The sequence below is a fragment of the Caretta caretta genome, chromosome 1 (assembly GCF_965140235.1).
Source record: "Caretta caretta isolate rCarCar2 chromosome 1, rCarCar1.hap1, whole genome shotgun sequence".
NCBI lineage: Eukaryota > Metazoa > Chordata > Testudines > Cheloniidae > Caretta > Caretta caretta.
In genome coordinates, this window is record NC_134206.1 from 320,927,516 (window position 1) to 320,951,583 (window position 24,068).

The 24,068-nt window shown below is 40.1% G+C and overlaps 1 protein-coding gene across 7 annotated transcripts in view; it reads right to left on the reverse strand.

Annotated features, from left to right (window-relative positions):
- Window positions 1–24,068, reverse strand: part of TAFA5 (TAFA chemokine like family member 5) — a 783,444-nt gene that overhangs the window by 140,027 nt on the left and 619,349 nt on the right. The window contains exon 4 of one of the 7 annotated variants that reach the window (XR_012666575.1): window positions 49–155. The exons of the other annotated variants lie outside the window; for them this stretch is intronic. The gene's annotated coding sequence lies outside the window, so the exon portion shown is untranslated. The remainder of the gene's footprint in view (window positions 1–48; window positions 156–24,068) is intronic. 7 annotated transcript variants of the gene reach the window in all.

The window sequence follows — 24,068 nt, forward strand, 5'->3', positions numbered from 1 at the left end:
TTTTACTTTTCAAAATAGCCACTGAACCAACAAAAATCTGTTATTCACCTAGCCAAACCAGTGATGTACTGGAAGGAAGCAGTTCTGCACTTCCTGCAGTTCTCTTCTAAGTTCGGTGAGACGGAGCTGCTCCTGACAAGGCTGGCTCAGTACAACTGCAGGAAGAAGGAACAGACGTCACTAAATTTTCTATGTTCTATATTCCTATAATTACTTCAGCCTTGCCTAGCTCTGGACCACCCCTGTTGGTTACCAGCAGCTGCTGTCTTCCCATCATGAATCTTAGTCTACAATCCGCATCTCTGCTTCGATATGACAGCACTGGCTTTCACCTGCTCTGTGATCAGCAGCTCCCATGGCTGCAGCACTGTCTGTCTGGTGATCTTTGGTGGCTGTGATATACCCAGGGTACAATCCAGACTAGTTAATAATTGTGTCACCCCTCCCCTTTATAATGTCTCGCTGATGTAGCCACCAGCCTGGACTGGTCACAAACAGCCTCCAATAGGCAAGACACTCCCAGCTACGTCTGTGTGTTTGCTACAGCCACCCAGCCACACCTTGGCTCTTAGGTTATACTGCAGGGTGACTCCAACACACTCCCAACCTTAGATTTCCCCCCAGAAATGTATGTCTTGTATTGCCCAGCTCTCTCCGAGACAATACAAATTCATATAATTTCTGTATTTCCTTAACAGAAAAAATATACATATACCTGGTTACCCCAAATGGAGTTTCACAGACTCGTCAGTTTAAACACACTGGATTAGATAAAACAATAAAATTAATGTATTAACTACAAAGAGATATTTTAAGCGAGTACAAGTAATGAGGCATAAAAGTCAGAAATGGCCGCAAGAAAATAAAGTTAAAACGCTACTGGAGCCTAGCTTAACAAACTATCAGATTCAAGCGAAGGTTTTCTCAACTCATGCTCTCAGCAGTCTTACTGACCAAACATCTTATGTGAGGACTCCTTCCTCAGTTCACTGGCTGCTTCATTTGTTCCTTCTGGTGCAGTGTACTGATGGGCAGAGAGAGAAAGGGAGAGAGAGAGGAGGAGTGCCTTGGGGTATTGTCCCTCATTTTTGTAGTGTCTTGGAAAACATTTCCAGCTGAGATTCAGAAGACAGAGAGTCTGTAGGAAAGGATGTTCCCTGCTGCTTTTCCAAACCTGTTTGAGGTTTCTTTGTCTACCCTTCCTACTTGATTACTCTCTTTATTGCTTTGATGCAAATTAAGCAGAGCATACATTCCTTTGTTTGAGATAGTCACCTGTTTGCCAACCTCAGTTTGGAACATATATTACTAATACTATACAGTGGAATCTTATCATTTCACATACAATGTTGCCACACACATTTTATCAGGACAGTAAGGATGAGCAGATTATGAGTTTTCAAATGATACCTTACAACCTTATCTTATATAAAGATTATTACAATAGTGTGTAGGGTGTGGACAATGTGTTTTCTGTCACAGTGGCACAACAGAGTAGTAGCCTTTCAGCCCTGCATGTGTCTCCCCACAGGGAGAGAAACAGGTGCTCTAGAAAATCTTCCATCTCCATCCAACTCCAGTCCTTGCCCAGCCCTCTCTGCTTCCCTGTGCAGTTTCACGTAGGAAACACTCAAGGAGAAGCGCTTTGTATGGTGTCCAGAGTCCGCCCTCACCATGAGTCCTGGCAAAATCCTTGCTTCTGTCATGGTGGCTATCTTAACTGATACATCATGGATTCAACTGGGGACCTCTAGAAATAAAAGAATCAGTCTCCACAGCTTCAGCTGAAGAACCAGGATTGGTAGCTGATTCCTGTAACATATTCACATCCTTTGTTGATCGGGCAAAGAGAGAAGCACATAACTTACACTGAGCAGTTAGATATACTACAATTCCTTGCATGACAGCACCACCCTGGCTCCACTGCCTAGGTATTCCATCTGGCCATGGAAGCAGGGGCAAGATTTAAAAACATATAATCCCCACCAGATATTATAAATATAGGGGATGTCTTTTATAGACATACCTTTTTTTATAGAACAATTTCAAGGTAAGACAGAGGTGATGCTGATGGGCAGAGGAAAATACTTTGAGGGGTTATCACCCACAATGCTCTTGCCTTTGGCTGAAGGTACACATGACCTGGCCTTGGTTTTATACACCTTCATCACCTTCTGTCTGAACTAGAGCAGTGCAATATATCGGGGCACTATATCATCAGCCCTTAGGAAACTCCAACTAGCTCCAAACAATACAGTGTGTCTACTTGGAAACATGGGATACTGTGAGCACATTTAAGCTGTCCTCCACACTCTGTGCTGTCTTCCCATAGACTAGAGAGTCAAGTTCAAGGTGTTCAATGGTCAGGACCCAGCGTATCTAAAAGATCACCTAAAGCTCCACCATGAAGACTATGGTCAACAACTTCATTCTGCAGGACTGTCTACCACAAAGATAAAGCATGTTGGTTCAGGAGACACATCTTTTTGAGAGCTGCTTTGAGAGTATGAAATTAACTCCCTCAGGATGTAAGGGCCATCCCAAACCTCATCACCTTCCATTCCAAGTGCAAGGCATACTTCTTTGACCTACCTTCTCCAATATAAACATACAGCAGTAAATACATTTAAAACACCTTACAAAAATAAAACAGTCCACTGCACACAAAATTTTCACTCTGGGGAGAGAGAGAGAGAATGAATCACATATGACAGATATTAGTCAAGTTGCTTAATGTACTACTGGAAGGCATTCAGATGCTACAGTAATGAGGGCAGTGGAAGAACCTATACAGAATAGAATAAGCAATGATTCACTAACTGGAACTGCACTTTACATGTTCCAATTATTGAAATCATTCAAGTCTGCAGGGAACAATTCCATACAGGCAGAAGGATGAACTAACCTAAAAGGTATTTTCCATCTACACTTTCTACAGGCTTGTACCTGCTCCCATTTAAGTCTACAGCTTCACTCCTATTGACATCAGTAGAATTAGGATCAGGCCCTGTGAATCTATGGCTATGTCTACACTGCCTCACAGTGCAGACTATGGGAGTACGAATAGCAGTGTGGTCCAAAGTCCTGCGTTGTAACTCCCCTGTGTGTGGACACTGCAAGCACAAAGTAACAGGTACCTAATTCACATTAGTATGGTCCTGTTTAAAGAGAACTACATTAAGGTGAACTAGGACCTTTTAGTTCACACCTGTCTGTACAGTGAAGATTATCTCAGTGTATACTTAAAAACCAATGTAGGTACATTTTAATAAATAACAATAAGTCAGTAATATTAACTGACTTTTTAAATAATTTTATTGTAAAAATATGATTCTTCAAGTTATAAAAAGCAAGAATAGATTTACAATTCTTCATTGGTTACCTTGTATTACCACGTCAAATTACATTTTCAAAAATATGGAAATACTCAATACTGACTCCAATTCCATTTAAGAAATTGATTCACTTTTGCATGCCATTCCACTATTAAAATTCAAACTCAGCTGATCGATGCATACATAGACCCTCAGTCCCCCAAACATAAGGCAGCTGCCTTATATGCTCACAAATATTGTCTCATTGTTTCCTTGTACTCACACATCTGTCTGTCTGTCTTCATCTGTTCTCTTGTCCTGCACTTAGATTGTAATTTCTTGGCAGAGGGACCATGGTTTTGCTCTGTATTTGTATAGTCCCTGGCACAATGGGGTCCTAGTGCATGAGTAGGCATCTTAGGCTTTATTCTAATACATGTCTAAATGAATAACCTTACACACATTTCAGTAGTCCTTTTAATTTGAATAGGACTCTGCATGTGTATAAAGTCACTTGTGCGTGTAAGTATTTGCAGGATCTAGTCCAGAGGTGGGCAAACTACGGCCTGCGGGCCACATCCGGCCCGCGGGACCGTCCTGTCCGGCCCTTGAGCTCCCAGCCAGGGAGGCTTGCCCCCAGCCCTTCCCCCGCAGCCTCAGCTTGCCACGCCATGCCATGCCACCAGTGCTCTGGCCTGCCGTTCTTGCCGGGCAGCATAGCAGCGTGTCTGGCTCCGGCCGGGAGGCGGGGCTGTGAACTCCTGCCGCTCTGGGAGGCATGGTAAGGGAGCGGGGAGCGGGGGATTGGATAAGGAGCAGGGGGTCTTGGGAGGGCAGTCAGGGGACAGGAAGCGGGGGGGTTGGATAGAAGGTGGGGTCCTGGGGGGCGGTTAGGGGTGGGGGCCCCAGGAGGGGACGGTCAGGGGACAAGGAGCAGGAGGTTTGGATGGGTCAGTGGTTCTGAGGGGGGCAGTCAGAGGGCAGGAAGTGGGAGGGGATGGATAGTGGGAGGGGGCCAGGTTGTTTGGGGAGTCACAGCCTTCCCTACCCAGCCCTCCATACAGTTTTGCAACCCCAATGTGGCCCTAGGGCCAAAAAGTTTGTCCACCCCTTACCTAGTCCACAGTTACTTATTAAAGACAGTAACACAACAGTGAATAAAAGAGTAAAAAAATCAATCAGATAATAGGAACATATGGAGAAATGCTAGCCTGTCCATGTTTAACACGGAAGCTAGCTTTCTATAGTAAATTGTTTTTGTGCACATGATGACTATCCTTACCTTCACCAAGACTAAATCAAGCCAACTGTATTTTTTCCATGTGTGATCAGATGTCAGTATAAATATATTGGAAAGCTTGAGGCAAGGCTCTGAAGTAGCTAGTTTCCAAGTCATTGTCAAATAGACAGTATGCTGTTAAATACATGGGAGTGGATTACCCTTCACAGAGACAAGTCCGTGATTCTTTTATTGAGGGGATGTGGTTTTCCCCACGTACACATGAAGAAAGAATCTAAGTTTCTATCCTGCTAAAATCCTAGGGCTCCACCGAGTTTCTCACAGATTTTGGGGGTCTACCAGAGATCCGTTCTGATGCCCCTGCCATCCCTTCCAATGGAACCACATTGCCATGAAGTGTCATAGAGGCATTGCCCTAGAACCTAATTGGGTTCTGCAGAAGAGAGGTGCTCAGCACAAAGTTAATACAGTTTGGGATTGTGGGTTTTTTTTGAGGATTTACCACAGGAGTTTGTAGTATGGGAGGGCACAACAATGCGCACTTCATGCCCCATGCTGGCACCGTGTGGAAGATCCGGGGCCAGTGGTGGCTGACCCCTGAGAGGGAATATACATACATAGAGGCATGCTAAGAGCATGGATCTCAAGGGGAAAACAGGGCCTATGAATATTATTTTTCTTAATAATATTTCTGGAGTGTCACTCCCCTCACTGAGGCTCTTTGGCTGCTGACCAATGTAATACAACCAAACATTACTATAAACTTAACTTTACAAACTTCCCCTTAAATTTCACAATGAATAAAACAAACTCTGTGATGAGCAGTAAGTGATGCTGGGAAAGATAATAAATAGGGGGATAGCTTTGAGTCAAATCATCAAAACATCTTTGAGGTCTGGGAAACACGTAAGGCATTTTTTAGGAGAGAGAATATGCAACAGTTCAAGTTATAGACACTTTAGATCACCAAGCGTCATAAATATAAAGGGAAGGGTAACCACCTTTCTGTATACAGTGCTATAAAAATCCCTCCTGGCCAGAGACAACATCCTGTTACCTGTAAAGGGTTAAGAAGCTCAGCTAACCTGGCTGGCACCTGACCCAAAGGACTAATAAGGGAACAAGATACTTTCAAATCTTGTGGGGGAGGGAGGGGAAGGCTTTTGTTCGTGCTCTTGGTTTACGTGGTTGTTCTGTCTTGGGACTGAGAGAGGCCAGACAGAAAACCATCTTCTCCAACCCATCCTAATCCAAGTCTCCAATATTGCAACCAGTATAGGTAAGCCAGGCAAGGCGGATTAATTTCTCTTTTATTTTATGTGAATTTTCCCTGTGTTAAGAGGGAGGTTTATTCCTCTTTTCTGTAACTTTAGGGTTTTGCCCAGAGGGGGATCCTCTGTGTTTTGAATCTGAATATCCTGTAAAGTATTTTCCATCCTGATTTTACAGAGATTATTTTTAACCTTTCTTTTTTTTTAATAAAACCCTTCTTTTAAGAACCTGACTGATTTTTGCATTGTTCCAAGATCCAGGGGTTTGGGTCTTTGATGATTTTGTAACCAATTGGTTAGGATATAATTCTCAAGCCTCCCCAGGAAGGGGGTGTGTAGGGCTTGCAGGGATATTTTTGGGGGAAGACATCTCCAAGTGGTCTCTTTCCCTGTTCTTTATTTAAAATGCTTGGTGGTGGCAGCATACTGTTCAAGGACAAGGCAAAGTTTGTATCTTGGGGAAGTTTTTAACCTAATCTGGTAAGAATAAGCTTAAGGGGTCTTTCATGCGGGTCCCCACATCTGTACCCTAGAGTTCAGAGTGGGGAAGGAATCCTGACACCAAGTAATGAAGAGAGCAATTAAAGAGGATAATTTAGGGAGTCAAAAAAATAAATACAAGTTTGTGCATCCATTTTTACCATGAAGGACAATGGGAAAATTCTTGATCCAAAGATAACTTTCATGACAAATTAACATGTGGCCTTAAGAAAGGCTGAAGTCTCTAAGAATGATGTTATTGAGCAACTTGAGAAACTCAAGGGCAGTAAATCACTAGGACCAGATGGTGCTGATGCGAGAGTTCTGAAGGAAATGAAGTGTGAAATAGCAGAGATAACGATGAAGATATGCAATCAACCAGACACCGTTCCCAAAGATTGGAAAGTTGCTATCTTTGGTCTAAAAAAAAAAAAAAGCCATAGATGATCCTGGGAATTACAGACCAGTGAGCTTCACTGCTCCTCCAGGGAAACTAGTTGAGAATCTAATTAAGGACTGAGCAGTACAACCCTTGTATAACTATAGCTCAGTAGGGTTTAATCAGTATGGTTTCTGCAAACACAAACCTCTCAATCCCATTACAAGTCTTAGAAAACAGTGGGAAGAGGAATGGTGTTCCTATATTGCCCATGCTAATACCATTTTATACTTTTTATCACCTCAGCCATCCAAATGAGGATTGTCTCTATACCTTCTAAGAAATGCTATTGCAGAGAGGTACTCATCCCTTCTCTATAGGGTGGTGTTTCTCAACTGATGGGTCACAACCTTTATGGGGGGGTCACAAAAGGCTAGCAGAGGAGCTTCATGGCATTGCAAATTTTACTATAATCTAAATTAAAGAAAATCTTGTTCCCCCTCTTCCTGCACACGCTTACCATTCAAGCTCAAATATTCTCTATCAACTTTTCAAAACACACACAAACAAATAAATTATGTGAGATGATCATTTTTATCAATTTTTTAACTCTTTCTTTTATAGCAAATGGATTGAACTCACAAAAGTTTTGACCCTGTGAAAATCATGACTTCATGGAGAGTGCAAAAATCATGAAAATGCTCCCAAACTGTCATTTTAAAAATATTTTTATTTTAAAGGAAAATGTCTACAACAAAGTCTTTAATACAAATATTACCGTAGCTTGTCAATTTCCAGGACAGAATGAATTTTACAAGGAAATTTAATCCATTTCAAGGGTGGAATGAGTTTTACAAGTATTAGTCAAAATTGATTATGCTTAGTAGTAAAGTTAATTCCATCCTTTAAAACGAATAACATTACTTGTGAAATTCATTCTGTCCTTGAGACTGACTAAATTTAGTTGTAAAATTCATTCCAGGCAAACTCTGAGAAATTCAGTACTGTTTATACTGTTCTGAATTTTCTTTAAAAAATATAAAATAAAAAATTGAGCTTTATACAGGGTCCTGTGAATAAGGAATCACCATCCTGAAAAAAGAAAAGGAGAAATTTTGGCACCTTAGAGACTAACCAATTTATTTGAGCATAAGCTTTCGTGAGCTACAGCTCACTTCATTGGATGCATACTGTGGAAACTGCAGAAGACATTATATACACAGAGACCATGAAACAATACCTCCTCCCACCCCACTGTCCTGCTGGTAATAGCTTATCCAAAGTGATCACTCTCCTTACAATGTGTATGATAATCAAGTTGGGCCATTTCCAGCACAAATCCAGGTTTTCTCACCCTCCACCCCCCCCCCCCCACACACACACACAAACTCACTCTCCTGCTGGTAATAGCCCATCCAAAGTGACCACTCTCTTTACAATGTGTATGATAATCAAGGTGGGCCATTTCCAGCACAAATCCAGGTTTTCTCACCCTCCCCCCCTTTTTTTCCAAAAACCACACATACAAACTCACTCTCCTGCTGGTAATAGCTTATCCAAAGTGACCACTCTCCTTACAATGTGTATGAAAATCAAGGTGGGCCATTTCCAGCATAAATCCAGGTTTCCCCCCCCCCCCCCAAAAACACACACACACAAACTCACTCTCCTGCTGGTTTCAACAATTTCCATCCCACCATCAACCTCAGCCTGGTCCAGTCCACACAAGAGATCCACTTCCTGGACACTACAGTGCTAATAAACAGTGGTCACATAAACACCACCCTATACCAGAAACCTACTGACCGCTATTCCTACCTACATGCCTCCAGCTTTCACCCTGACCACACCACACAATCCATCATTTACAGCCAAGCTCTATGATACAACCGCATTTGCTCCAACCCCTCAGACAGAGACAAACACCTACAAGATCTCTATCAAGCATTCTTACAACTACAATACCCACCTGCGGAAGTGAAGAAACAGATTGATAGAGCCAGAAGAGTTCCCAGAAGTCACCTACTACAGGACAGGCCTAACAAAGAAAATAACAGAACGCCACTAGCCGTCACCTTCAGCCCCCAACTAAAACCCCTCCAACGCATTATTAAAGGATGACCCAACACTCTCACAAATCCTGGGACAGGCCAGTCCTTGCCGACAGACAGCCCCCCAACGTGAAGCAAATACTCACCAGCAACCACATACCACACAACAGAACCACTAACCCAGGAACCGATCCTTGCAACAAAGCCCGTTGCCAACTGAGCCCACATATCTTTTCAGGGGACACCATCACAGGGCCTAATAACATCAGCCACACTATCAGAGGCTCGTTCACCTGCACATCCACCAATGTGATATATGCCATCATGTGCCAGCAATGCCCCTCTGCCATGTACATTGGTCAAACTGGACAGTCTCTACGTAAAAGAATAAATGGACACAAATCAGATGTCAAGAATTATAACATTCATAAACCAGTCGGAGAACACTTCAATCTCTCTGGTCACGCAATTACAGACATGAAGGTCGCTATCTTAAAACAAAAAAACTTCAAATCCAGACTCCAGCGAGAAACTGCTGAATTGGAATTCATTTGCAAATTGGATACTATTAATTTAGGCTTAAATAGAGACTGGGAGTGGCTAAGTCATTATGCAAGGTAGCCTATTTCCCCTTGCTTTTTCCTACCCCCTCGACGTTCTGGTTAAACTTGGATTTATGCTGGAAATGGCCCACCTTGATTATCATACACATTGTAAGGAGAGTGGTCAGTTTGGATGAGCTATTACCAGCAGGAGAGTGAGTTTGTGTGTGGGGGGGGGGTGAGAAAAACCTGGATTTGTGCTGGAAATGGCGCACCTTGATTATCATGCACATTGTAGGGAGAGTGGTCACTTTGGATAAGCTATTACCAGCAGGAGAGTGAGTTTTTGTGTGGGGGGGGGGGGGCGGAGGGTGAGAAAACCTGGATTTGTGCTGGAAATGGCCCAACTTGATTATCATACACATTGTAAGGAGAGTGATCACTTTAGATAAGCTATTACCAGCAGGAGAGTGGGGTGGGAGGAGGTATTGTTTCATGGTCTCTGTGTATATAATGTCTTCTGCAGTTTCCACAGTATGCATCCGATGAAGTGAGCTGTAGCTCACGAAAGCTTATGCTCAAATAAATTGGTTAGTCTCTAAGGTGCCACAAGTACTCCTTTTCTTTTTGCGAATACAGACTAACACGGCTGTTACTCTGCATCCTGAAAAAGTTGAGAACCACTGTTCTAGGGAAACTACCATTTATACTACCTTTATAGCTTCTTTTCCAATTGCCAAGATTCTCATTCTATTCCTCATTGTTTGAACTGAGACCAGAACTATCACAACAATTGTAGAAGGCCCTTGAGATAGTGAGCATACATCATTGCTGCTCCTGCCACTTCATCCTTCACACCTACCTATAGCTGTGCAGAGAAAGGTAATTCAGCTTCACAGGGGATTTTTATATTTCAGAATTTGGTTAATTCCTATTAGGAATGTAAAGTAAAAGTTTCAAAATTGTCCATGAAATGGAATGCAGGCCCAACTCTGGGGCAGTCTGCCTTGCTCATGCCCTGGACCCTGGAATCCCTCTTGTCTCTGGCCCCAGGGCAGTCCATGTAGCAGATTTGCCCCAGAGCCATGAACCCTGGAGGCCAAGGATCAGGGCCAGGCCAGGCAGGTGTTCCATCAGAACTTCGGTGGAATCAGGCCATCTCCACAAAACATTCTGATTTTTGCCAAATTGGCAAATTCTGACAAAACAATGATTCACTGGGATTTTTCCAAATAGTTCTACACCTGACCCATACGAATCATGCCAGTTGCCCTAGGGCTATAATCATTTTCTGTTGCACAGTCTTCTTACAGGCTTTCTTTCCTCCATCTCTCTGTTCCTCTCTTTCACTCTTTTCACAGAAGTGAATACTTGGAATTTTCTCAAAAAGAAAAGGAGTACTTGTGGCACCTTAGCGACTAACCAATTTATTTGAGCATGAGCTTTCGTGAGCTACAGCTCACTTCATCGGATGCATTCCTTAATTTTCTATATCTCAATGCAGCACCTGGCAAAATGAGGCCCAGGCACTACCTTGATATAAATGTTAAATAACAATAATTCCATATGAAATGCAGTTATGTCAGCTCAGGTCTGAGTTGTCATTTGAGAGAGCATAATGTATCTGTCTGTGCTATGACAGACTGAATTTTTCTCCTGTATAATGGTTATATTGTGCAAATGATCTTTTAACTCTCACATTCTTATTGGCCTCTTTTGTAGATGGATAATATATTTATAAATGTTTATTCTTAACAATGCATTGAAGTAATCACACATCTGTCTTCATATCACTTTTCTGACCACACAACACTCTTTTGTAATGCAAATATCATGGAGAAATACAAACATAATGTTGAGTTTAATTGCTTTATGAAATCTTTATTCATTTTTCAACATGCATTTTACTTACTCAACTATTCATTAACAGATAGTTTGCTGTGTAGAGATAATATTTCTAATATGTAATGCATTTTATAGACTGTAAAAGTGCTTACAGTACAGAGCTGTTATATAGGTCACTGACCTATATGGAAATTTATGAAGAAAGCTTTATAGCATAGGAGTGCCAGCGAAAAGTGAGACGTGCCAACAATGCAAATAGATCATGTTTATCTATGTAAATGCCTTCTTTATAAATCAAAGACAAGCAAAAATCAATGAATTTACAGCTTTTGCATCTCAAGCACCCCATTACATGTGTCAAACAAGAAAGCAAACCAACAAAAAAAGCCTATTGGTGTTATTTATTACCCATCGCTTGGGGTGACATTCAAAAACTGAAGACCTACCAATGACTTTAATCTTCTAAAAGAACATTTCTATGCTAATTTTAAAGAATAATTAGCACCAGTGTCAGCTCTTAACTCTGGTGACCAACTTAATTATGTCTTTCCTTGCTACATCTAAACAGAGAGAAAAACAGTAACAAGTTAAAAACAAATGGAAAGACCAAATTCGATATAAGCAATCTAACTTTTTGAACTATAGATTGATTGTTTTATCAAATTATCTAAAGTTATGTTATGCATAAACACATATGTATGGATATAGAATATGTGACGTTTTATCAGCGTGAATTTGGGAGCATCACACTGCTCTTGACTTGCAAGTCATGAATGACTCATTCAGTTCATCCCAAACCAATACAATTTTCAAATCAAACAGTGCCATCCTATGTATTAATCCCACATATTTACACCCCCCCACACACACAAAATAGAAATATTTTAGTGTGTGTTCAAACATTTATTGGCATTTATTTTCTTTAAACAAATTTATAAACCTTAAGGCCAGAAAAGATCCTGAGGTTCATCTGAACTGACATCCTGTATAACACAGGCCATAAAATTTCAACCAGTAATTCTTGAGTCAAGCCCATATCTGGTGATTGAAATAGAGTATATTTTTTTACAAAGATTCATCCAGTCTTGATTTAAAGACTTCAGATGATGAAGAATCCACTACTACCTTTGGTATATTGTTTCAATGTTTAATTAACTTCACTTTTTAAAATATGCATCTTCTCTCTAACCTGAATTCATCTAGCTTCAGCTTCCAGCCATTGGATCTTATTATGCCTTTCTATGTTAGAATAAAAAGGCCTCTACTATCAAAACATTTCCCACATGTATATCAGTTGTGATCAAGACACCTCTTAACATTCTTTTTTGATAAGCTGAATAGATTGAGTTTTCTGTGTCTACTACTGTAAGGCAGATTTTCCAAATCTCAGTCTTTCTTGTAGCTCTTTTCAGAATCCTTCCCAGTTTTCCAACACTCTTTAGACGTATGGACACCAGGGACCAGATATTCAGCTGATGTAAATTCTTTTACACCATCTGATAATCTGCCCCCAGAACTGAACACAGTATTCCAATATTGGTCTCACCAGTCCCGTATACGGAGGTAATACCATCTCCCTACTACTACTTGATATTCCCTTGCTTATCCACAGAATTGCATCACACTAGGAGCCAGGATTGAGTTGGTGAGCTGTCATGAGCCCTAAGTCCTTTTCAGAGTCACTTCTTCCCAGTGTACAGTCCCCCTCACCTTAGCAAGGAAACCAGATTGCTTTGTAGAACTCACCTTTTCTTATTATTTAACACTTGAACAATTGTTGTGTCATCTCCAGACCAATAATTCCTTATTTACAATTACCTTTTGAGATCTATCAGTAATATTTGTTAAGAAAAATCAACATCGCTGGTTCTATGGCCAATTCTTTTGAAACTCTTGTACAGAAGTCATCCAGTCCCACAGATTTCAAAATGTTTAACATTTATTGCTGCTATTTAACATCCTTCTTAGTTACTGCTGAGGGGGAAACGTATTTAATTATCATTGGAAGCTGTGACTATGTCAACGAGCTTCTTTCCAAATACAGCATATAAATATTTGTTGAACATTTCTGCCTTTTCTACATCATTATTGACAATTTTAACTTCTTTATTTAAATTACATTAAATGGAAATAATTTGCAGCAATACAGCATAAAATTTGTAGTTTAGAATCCACCAAAATGTTTTGGTCAATGAGAAATGATTTTTTTCTCCAAGTTTTTAATTTCAGTTAGGCTGTTTCAGGTGTTTTCACCCTTTTGACCGAGTTGGGTGGGGAGGAGGGCATTAAATGGGCCAAATTTAAAATCAACATGCCATTTTGAATAGAAAAGTAAAAATAAAATATCTTGACTCTTTTTAAACCTTTTTCCTACCTGAAGCAATCTGCCAAATTGAAATCCAGCAAATAGTTACAGATCCCCCAAAATGCACTTTTTGGGGGCAAAAAAAAATTTGTTAAAAAAAATTCACCTGGTTCTACTTAACAAATTGCTCTCATCTGCTTGATTCAACTCTGCCTGAAGTCAACAGAAAGGATTCCAAAGAAGTCAATGGGAATTGAACTAACCTCTGAACTATTTAAACCTCAATCCTACAAATAACAGCAGGCGGGCAGACCTCAGAGACAGCCATTTGCAGGATCAGGGGCTAAAAATATACCATAATGCATGGAGGATGTGCAACACAGTTGAATTAAAGCTGCTGCTGGAACTGGAATTTTTTCCTTTCATGGCTTTGTGTTATTTTAAATTTTAAACTGAAACCTTAATATTGCATGAACACAGTTTTTGGCAGAGGTTTTAATTGTGTGTATGTCTGTGTGTTTGTGTGCACACACATACGCCTATTTTCCTGACATGGGACAGAGAATTCTGTCCAGGGCCCCAACAACATCATCCCTGTAACCTGGAGATTAAATATTATCCTCTGTTTGCCTTGTATTGTGTAGAAGTTCTTTGGATTGTATTAAATTCAGAATGTTAGGTGACAATTCAAAGCAAGCAGATTATCAGCTACCATTTCCAGAAGGTATAACTTACATAAAGTCTTCTGGCAGCTTTGTGAGCAAGAAGGAACTGATTCTGATTGGCCAGCTCACTGCAGAATTCATGCATATTTTCCTCAATATTCGCAGTTCCTATTCCTAATGGAAGCTGACAGAATGTAAATGAGTTTCTAAAGGAACCAGCAAAAGTGGCAATTTTTCTCATTTAATCTTCAGATGAGCTGTCTATCTCCCAGCTGCTGAGCTTCATTAGAATTCTGAAACTAATTTCACCTATCAACACATGATTATTGGTTTGAGTGAGGTTTTTGGGATACTCTGAGTAAAAAATCACTCTAGAATAAGAGTTGGCTCAATAAAAAACAGGGGGTGGGGAGAAGAAAGAAAGAAAGAAAATTGGCAGACTTCAGAACAATCTGCTCTTACAGTGAAAAAACCTTAAGTCTCCCTTTTGGCTCTTTCCCAAGAATTTCATCCTTTAGAAAATATTGCTGTAATAAAAGTGTGACACACAAGAGAGCTATAATGAGACTAAACTTTCTTTCTTCGCCTAGATCAGGGTTACAAACAGCTAATACCCCTGTCACATTACAGAAGTCAGTATGCTAGTAGCTAGTGTTACATCTTCCCAAAACAAATGCATATATGATATATATCAAATAGAAGCTACAACTACAGACTATTAATTGTACTCGCTACATGAAATAAATAAACATGGTTTTCGATTTTAACATTGGACGGTCATTTTCTTTATACCCTTGCTGTGAATACTCTGCTCCACTATTCACTTCTAGTTCATTTATTTTCAGTGAAGCAACTTGCTTATTACTTTTACTAAGAGACCCATCATCAGTGCTTCATTCTCCAACTGTATGTATATTCATTAAGGATACTGAAAATGACATGTTTCTGAAAAGTGGTTACTTTTATTGTAATCATGACACTATGCTCCTTGCACTGGACAATTGCATTGTTTGAGTTTGCCTCCAAATTTATTACAAACAAATCTGTTCTCTGTCATTCATTTACCCCTGCATTTTGTCTTTTTGACTCAGTGTGCGTTCATAATGAGATGTATTTCAGTTCTTTGTCTGCTAGCTAAAACTTCCATTTGGGAAGTGGACTTTAAACTAACGTTGCACATATCTACTGGTCTTTTAAAGTCAAGCCAATTTCTCAAACAAACTTGCTTTCAGCTGTATATCGTATCAGTTATATCATACAGAATGTGTCTCTTGTTAATCCATCTGTTAACTGTTCAGATTTATATTATTTAGCTTAGGTCTGTAACAGAATGGCTAATAGTCTCACCTGGCAGCTTGTTTCTTTTAAGGAAATTGTGCCTTCCCCATTGTCATTCCTTCATGGTTTTCTTGAAAATTTTCAAGTGACTTTGTATGGCAGTTTTCAGTCCCCTTTATGTTCCCACTGGAGAGTATAGTAGTCCTCCAATGGCTCTGGATCTGTCACATATAACATTGTGGAGGATTTCAGCCTCTCTGGTTTCTCCTCAATACCATTTACTCCCACTTACTCTAACCCCCTGTGAAGTTCCCTTCCAGGAATGTGAGGGATTCAGGTGGCTTCATTTGCTCCATTTCTGCCACAGATTTCATGTTCTTCTATCATCTTGTAATAAAGATGTGACACACAAGAGTCCAGATAAAGGACTGACCTTTACTTCTGTTGTGTGTCTGAGTTAATTATGACTCAATTGGAATTATTTTATCAAAATATCAGTCAGATATTAGTGCAGCATGATACAGAGTACAGGAAGAATAGATGCATTGCAGCCCTTTGTTGTCAGAACAAGAGCTGGCTCGGGCTCTGGCTCTCTCCTTCACTGTATCTGGAGAGACGTGGCAGATTTCATTCTCAACTAAGTTCCCACACCAGTTTCATTATATAGGGGTTTCAAACAAAGAAAACCTCTTTTTCCAAAAGAAACATGTTTTGCTGTCATTTCTATACATTCACAGTTTACCTGATTTATGTGCAAAAGCACAGTTATTTACGGCTGAGAGGAGAAACAAGGTAATATATTTCACTGGTTCTTTCTTCCCACATAATTATTCTTTCCCATCTGCTGTATCAATTATCCCTTCTCAATTTCCCAGGTTTACATATGCTTATGTATGCTATATATAAAAAAGGAATGGTTTCCCAGACTATCTGGCATTCTATGGACATAGAGGTGCCCAAGATCAATAAATACAGTAACACATAGAATTCCTGAATAGGGTTACTTATCAGTCAAGAGCCAGAGTTCTGTGCCTTAGAATTCAACATGAATTTTGTTAAGATTCTAATGAAAAGTTGATATATAAATCAAGTGTACAGAAAGTGAAGGACTAGTAGGGTTAATAGTTATTAACAGGTACTAACACTTCATCGACCTCAGTCAACTGATATGGGTCAGGATTGCAAAAGGTTAACCCACTGCCACATGAAGAGGTCAGAACTGCACTGACTTCAGTGACTACAATACAGATGGTACAAAAGAAAAAGGTCAAAATGCTCCCCTGGGGAGGGGGAAAGTTCATTCTTAAAGAGCTGAATCCTGCTTGTTTTATTTATGTGAATAATCCATTGAAGTTAATAGAACTACTTGAATAAGGAAGAATTTGGCCCCAAAATAGCTCTGTAAACCCTGTCCAGGTCTGTTATCAATAACGACAAGAGTTTTTTGGGGAAAAATAGTCCCAAAGAGTTTGAGGACTAAGTCACCCAGAAATTCATGTAGATGTCATCTACCATGTTTCCTCTTTTAATCTCAAGAGACACCTTCTAAGAAAGGTTTCAGAGTCGCAGCCGTGTTAGTCTGTATCCGCAAAGAGAAGGTGCTTACTAAGAATGGAATGTAAATCGGAAGCAGGTTCCAGTTTGAGCATCAGGTTTATACCAGAGTGAACGGTGACAAATTCTAACTATAGCACATTAATTTACTAGAGATGAGAGCACTTAGGTAAACCTGGTCATGACGTTTTTGACAAAACATTTTGTTGTTGTTTGTTTTGCTTTGTCTTCTGGAAAAAAGAGATTTGTCATTATGAAAACTTTCTGTGGGAAAGTGCTAGTGTCAACACAACTTTCAACAGGAAATGTTCCTCAGGTCCAGGATAGAATTTTCATCAAAACCAGAGACCGAGAGAGAGAGAGAGAGAGAGAGAGAGAGAGTGAGAGAGAGCTTGCTATTCTAGGGTGTTGCTTTCTCTCATTTTTCATTGCAATCTTTGAAAAGTCTCAGTTTCATCCCAATGTAAAATGTGAAAAATGTTATGATCCTAAAAAGTTTCATGAGATGATAAAACCATTTCCTGCATTTCCTCTATGCATTATTTATGTTTCAACACAATACTCATATTATGAAACTGGTAAACATTCTTTAAAATGTATTGTAAAATATTTCAATATTCTAATCCTTAGTTTCTCTGAAAACTTGTAACTGTTCCAGGGATCCTGTCTATATCGTTACAAATTATCATAATTAAAATTAGTTTAGTACATGACTTTATAAATTATTGTTATTACTTTATACAGTGTTCTGCAAGATAAGTACAGAAAATCATTATAATTCCATTCTTAGCAAGTGCCTTTAACCAGGACAGTTTTTCATGTCCCACGCTGATGCACTCGGTGTAGTTTATAATCCATAAAGCATTTTAACAGTCCCTATAACTTGTTTAAAATTATATTTGCCAATCTTACAACAAGCTCCACTGTCAGCAATTGTTTCTTACCTGTTGTTTACAGCAAGTAAACAGGTAACTCTGTATTGAACATTTTCAATAGATATTAGTTAGTGGGGAAAAAGATTTGACATGTGATGAGAGTGAAGGAATCTTCACACTTTATTGACAACCACTACTATATAACAAAGTTTGAGCATCCTGTCCTGTGGTAAAATGTACAAGATGGACAGGGGTGGCAAAAGAGCAAGGAAACTCCTCCAAGTTTTACATCCCTACAGGTACTATCATGACAAATTGAGAATTGTCATTTTATATAGATAGATTAGATTATATAGATATAGAACTGACAAAATTATTATATAAACTGATGCACTGTGTGCTACCACAAATGTCAAGAAGAATTCAATACACAATCGTCTCTGATCATTTTGAATTTGTGTATTCATAATGCCACAGATTATTAATAACTATAGGCATCCGTTTTTCCTCAAGCCATTTGAAAATAAATACCATTTATAATAATCAGACTGAGTTACAAAGAATCTGTTGCTTGAATGTGGTATACAAAGAAAGAGACATTTTGGGGTTCTTTTTTAAGTCTTTCTTTATTATAGTTCCCACCCAAATCCACACACTTCAATGGTCACCCTTAGGGACATGACACTTTAGAATTCTTGCCTTAGAAAAACAGATAAGGGTATTTGCAGTATTCCCTATACCCTCTTTTCTGCATATTTCCCCAAACCGAAGACTATTTGCTTGCCTCAGATGAGCATAGGACATATAGAACTTAATAGAGGCTGGATCTGTTCTTTGCAGAAATCTTCACAACTGGCTGGAAAACAGGGGTAAATATTGTGAACATATTCATGATTTTTTTACTCTTTTTGGGTCAAAATTCCATTTTGATGGAAATTTTCCAACTAGCCCTGCACAGAGCTGTCTGCACATGGAAGCTCTCACTCCATATGCTAATGAGGTTGACTGATAACTTGCTAGCAGGTCACAACCCAGTCAGCAAAAGAGAGAAGTACTGCTGGGAACACAAAGCCACAGGCCTCCGTGTTTTTCCTAAAGCCAGAGGACTCATTTTTACAGCAATTTGTTGAGCTATGCTGATTAAGTTAGAAAGAGCAACAGTGTTACAGTTAAAGGAAAAGAAAGGCCTGGGGTTCTTTTAGCACCTAGAGGATTATGCAACCATGATTAATATACAGAACGGGTTTACAGCAGTACAAATTAATTCCATTTTTCAATTCCAGTAACAAACCCTTATCTCCCTGTATGAGTGCAGTTACCTGATTGATTGTTTCTTCTTGACTATCATGTCTCAGGTACACCACATTTTTCTGTATATCCATGAATGTCCCCCGCTATGATGATTTTTCTTTTGCTTGCTGTGACTCATGAACATAATCTTCATTTTTCTTAAAACATTTTTTCTCTCTATTGTGGCTATCACCCGCACGTTGCACCATTGATTAGTTTGGGGCATAATTTAAAAAAACCCACATTGTCAAGGTTTCTGTAGCATTGAGGTTGTACTTTGTGGGAAAATAATTGAATCTGGTAATTAAGACACCAGTCCTGCCATGAGTTTCACACCCACGCACCCACCCAGAGACCACTGCAGCATCACAGCATTAAAGTCTAGTCCGACTCCCCCTGAAAGCAAAGAGAAGACTTCCATTGACTTCCGAAGGAATCAGGTCATGTGCCTAGACACCGACTAAAGGAAACTACAAATGCATAGCCATGGTTGCATAGTCCCTTTCTCTTAATGTTGAGTCCTTTTAATTTCAGATCCATTCTGCAGCACACAGCCTGTGGATCCAGAGAGAGCAAACCCGTATTTGTGTGAGTAAAGGAAAGACAGAGAATACAGGTTTTATGGTATCACACCACATTTAGCAGAAGCTTGTATTGGCAGAGTGCAGGAGCCACTGCCATTTTCTAGAGTCTCTGAAATGGCTGATGCTATGAGTAATTCTTAAGTAGAAGTCTTTTCACTTTACCCCTCCTCCCTTATCATCTTTACACATGCTCAGCATACATTATGCTGAACCACACATCCGTTGTTAAATTTCATTTACATAAATGTGTCTCATGAACTGAACTTGTATTTTCCTCCATATTCTCTAGCTTCATAGAACTCTTAATAAGGTTTTTCATAGTTGATAAATGTCATTCACAGTGGTAGGCTATAGTTGTTCATCTGCTTAATTAGTTCATTTATCAAATGGACGTGTTCCATTGTGGGGATGCCTGATTAAAAGTCTGCCTTTTCTGTGGTTGGTTGGAGTCCAGCTCTACTGTTGATTTTTCAGTTACAAGCCAAAAACTTTATAGAATGAAGACATGAGACTCATAGATCTCCAGTCCCTCCTGTTGTGTGCACAAGAGTGCTACTAACAAGTAACTTTTCTGATATTATAGAAAATGCAGACGTTTCTTATGCCTTTGTCTGTCTAGGGAAGCCTTTCCATTGGCCACTCACCAGACTGCTGTGAGGGGATACAACCACTAGAAAACATGAGTTTTAAGCCTCTGCGGCCTCAACAATGCCCAGGTATTGCAGCTGTCTTGGGACCTCTAGGTACACTCTTGGGGTGCAGACCTTTTGTGTAAAACCTCCTCCTGAGTTCTGTGCCCACACAGCTCACTGCCTAGACCCTGGAACCAGTGGTGAACCCTCAAAATTCCTCATAGCTTAAATACACCCTTTTCCAGAACTCCAGCCATGTGGAAGTTCTGGGTCAACAGGTTAACTCTTCAAGGGCATGTGGTAGGTGAAACACATAAAAGCACAGACACTTTTCACAGGATTCTAAACAACCTTGCTCTTTACTTAATCACATGACAAATACCCAGATGTATACAAAAGAAACCCTATATTCATTTCCCTGCCTCCATTTCCTCACCATTCAAGAGCTTTGTTTCCCCCAGGGCCAGAGTTGCCTGGCTGGGGTAGGAGGGAGGGGGAAGGGATAATGGGTTGGGTCACAGAAACCCCCTTGGGAACTGCCACCTGATGTGCTGGGGCTACCAATGAGCCCATTTACCCTGGCAGCTTGGGACTTCAGGATCCTGCCTGGTTGTGCCAGCTATGCTAGCCTGCTACAAACATAGACCCATGTCCCACTGAAACCACTGAACCACGTCCCCCAAAAGCTGCAGGTTTAACTGAAAACAGCTTAAGAAGTGCTCCTGTCTCCAACACCCAGATACCCAGTTCCCAATGGAATCCAAACCCCAAATAAATCCATTTTACTCTGTATAGAGCTTATACAGGGTAAACTCATAAATTGTTTGCCCTCTATAGCACTGATAGAGAGATAGCACAGCTGTTTGCTCACCCAGGAATTAACTACTTACTCTGGGTTAATCAATAAGTAAAAAGTGATTTTATTAAATATAAAAAGTAGGATTTAAGTGGTTCCAGGTAATAACAGACAGAATGAAGTAAGTTATCAAGCAAAATAAAATAAAACACGCAAGTCTAAGCATAATACAGTATGATACTGAATGCAGGTAAATCTCACCCTCAGAGATGGTCCAATAACCCTCTTTTACAGACTAGACTTCCTCCTAGTCTGGGTCCCGCAATCACTTACACCCCTGTAGTTACTGTCCTTTGTTCCAGTTTCTTTCAGGCATCTCTTTGGGGTGGAGAGGCTATCTTTTGTGCCAGCTGAAGAGAAAATGGAGGGGCTTATATAGTCTCTCTCTTGTGGGTGGAAACCCCTCTTTCCCCCTGTGTAGAATCACAGCTACAAGATGGAGTTTTGGAGTCACATGGACAAGTCACATGTCCATGTATGACTCAGTTCCCTGTAGGTCAAGCCATTGCCAACATATTGGCCCGAACATTCCCAGGACAGCTCAGATGTGGATTAGCGTCTATCAAGGTCCATTGTTAGCCAAGTACTTCCATTTACTTGAATAACCCCTTCCCACAATGTTGACTAAATCTGCCTTAGGTGCATTCTACAACAAACACTTTAAATACAAGCATAGAGCCAACGCTCATAACTTCAGATATTAAAATGATGCATGTATACAAATAGGATGAATACATTCACTAGAACATAACTGGAATATGTTTTATGCTAGATATGCCATGTAACATATTTTTGAAAAGGTTATGTCATATTTACACTCATAAGCATATTTCTATAAAGCATTATGGGGTGCAACATGACAGGGGATATCCAGGAGCCTTCTGCCGTGGTTCATGATTTGTCTTCGGAAAAATGGAGCTTCTCATCCCCAGCTAACCTTCTCAAAAGATCTTGGCTGGTCTATACTCTTCCTTTCTCCTACCCACAATTTCATGTTTCTGTCTCAGTGAGTCTTTCTAGTTTATATGTCCCACCAACAACACTTGGTTCCTTTGTTCTCTGCTGATGATTTTCCACTTTTCAAACCCCAGCCCTCTACAGATAAGCTGAAGGAAGTGGCTTCACCCAGCTTCAGGCAACCTCCTTAGCATACCTGTTGACTGGTAAAAGGACAGTTGTTAAGGTTAATTACTCTCCATTGTCCCAAGTCTGATTTATACATGCTACAGCCTCGCCAGCAATGGTAGCTACACATAGACATAGAGACATTCCATGATACAGTAATTTTCATAAGAACAACTTCACAATATCAATCAGAATTCATAAGTTATACAGACAGATTCCCCAAATTGTCACAGCCTGGCATTCTACAAATGATTGTGTCTCGAAGAACTTACATTCTAGAGACAGGACAGACAAAGGGCAGGAAGGAAAACTGAGTCACAGAAAGATGAAGTGGCTTGCTAAAGGTCATCAGCAGGTGAGTAGTAGTGCCAGGAAGTGAACCCTTGTCTCCTGTCTCCCATCCACTAGGCCACACTATCTCCCCAAGTCACCAGAGAAGTTTGTGTATTCTCTGCAAGTTGTCTAAATGTTTGATATCATTAACTTATTGTCATTTGAGTGAATATCTGTTGTTATCTCAGCCACAGTTGTCTTCTATTTCTGGGTGCACATTAAGCTTTCTATTGTTCTCCTGTAGTATTTATTTTAGTAATTCACACAAATAAAGATAATTGCATCTGTGCTTATATCAGGTGTGTGCTGCAACACATTGCACCCAAGAATGAACCCATCCTCAAAGAAGCACCAGTTGATTCAGTATGCTACAGCAGAATTGCCAAGCAACTCAACACAAACAAATGTTGGTGATTCACTCCCTGTATGGACTCCTATCCAAGATTGGATCAAATCTGAGATCCTGGTACTGATTTTCAAGAATTTCTCTGAGAGACACCCAGGTTATGCTCAAGGACCAACTCTGCTGCAACCATGGCATAGAACAGATGAGCTCCTTGGGATCCCTGGAATTATCTAAAAATGGTCTGTGACTCACGGGAGTTGGGTCAGAACATCCTCAGGAACTGGGTGGCCAAAAGCTATGGACCTGTCTCCCAGGAGAGACTAGCTCAACCATGAATTTCACAGAATTCAAGACTAAGGTCTCAATTCAACAAGTTGGTTGGTCAATGGGACTATCCATCTTCTTTAAAATAAGGCACATGTCTAAGTACATATCATAACATTCATCACTTCACAATACCTTTCATTTCCCTACAATAGCACCCATCCCCCAGAGAGCAGAAAAAGTCTCAGTCAGTGAGCATGAAAGGGCAGGATGGGAAAGCAGGAAAAGAAGTGGTGCTTAAATCCTGCAGTAAACCTCCAGGATGCCATTCCAGCACTTTTTAGGAGAGCTGGAACAGTGTCTTACAGCACTTCCGGTACTTGCATTCTAGTACTTCATAAGCACAGTACTCACCTGATGAAGAGAAGGATAAGGGAAAGGGAAGGAGAAAGATGAAAAAATAAACAAGATTATAAAGATCAGTCATGTTCCTGGAAGCTGGGAGAGAAAAACAAATCTTGGTAAGGCTTCTTGGTTGTTCTTTTTTGTTTGCTTGTTCTGGAGGGGAAGGGGTTTGTAACTTACTTCAGTGAGAGATGCCATAATGACAAACATGGTTGACATGATCAGATAAGTAGCAAAGATACTGATCTTCTTAAAAATAAGTAAATACATTGTAATGCAGTTACAACTGAACAGTTATTTTATTTAAAAATTAGTTATCTGATTCAAAAAGCAGTGTTGCATTTGGAAAGTCATCTAAATCCAGAATAAATTTAACTGCATAATACTTAGGAAGTATTGATTCAGTCTTAGGACTCACCCAAAATCCCACATGA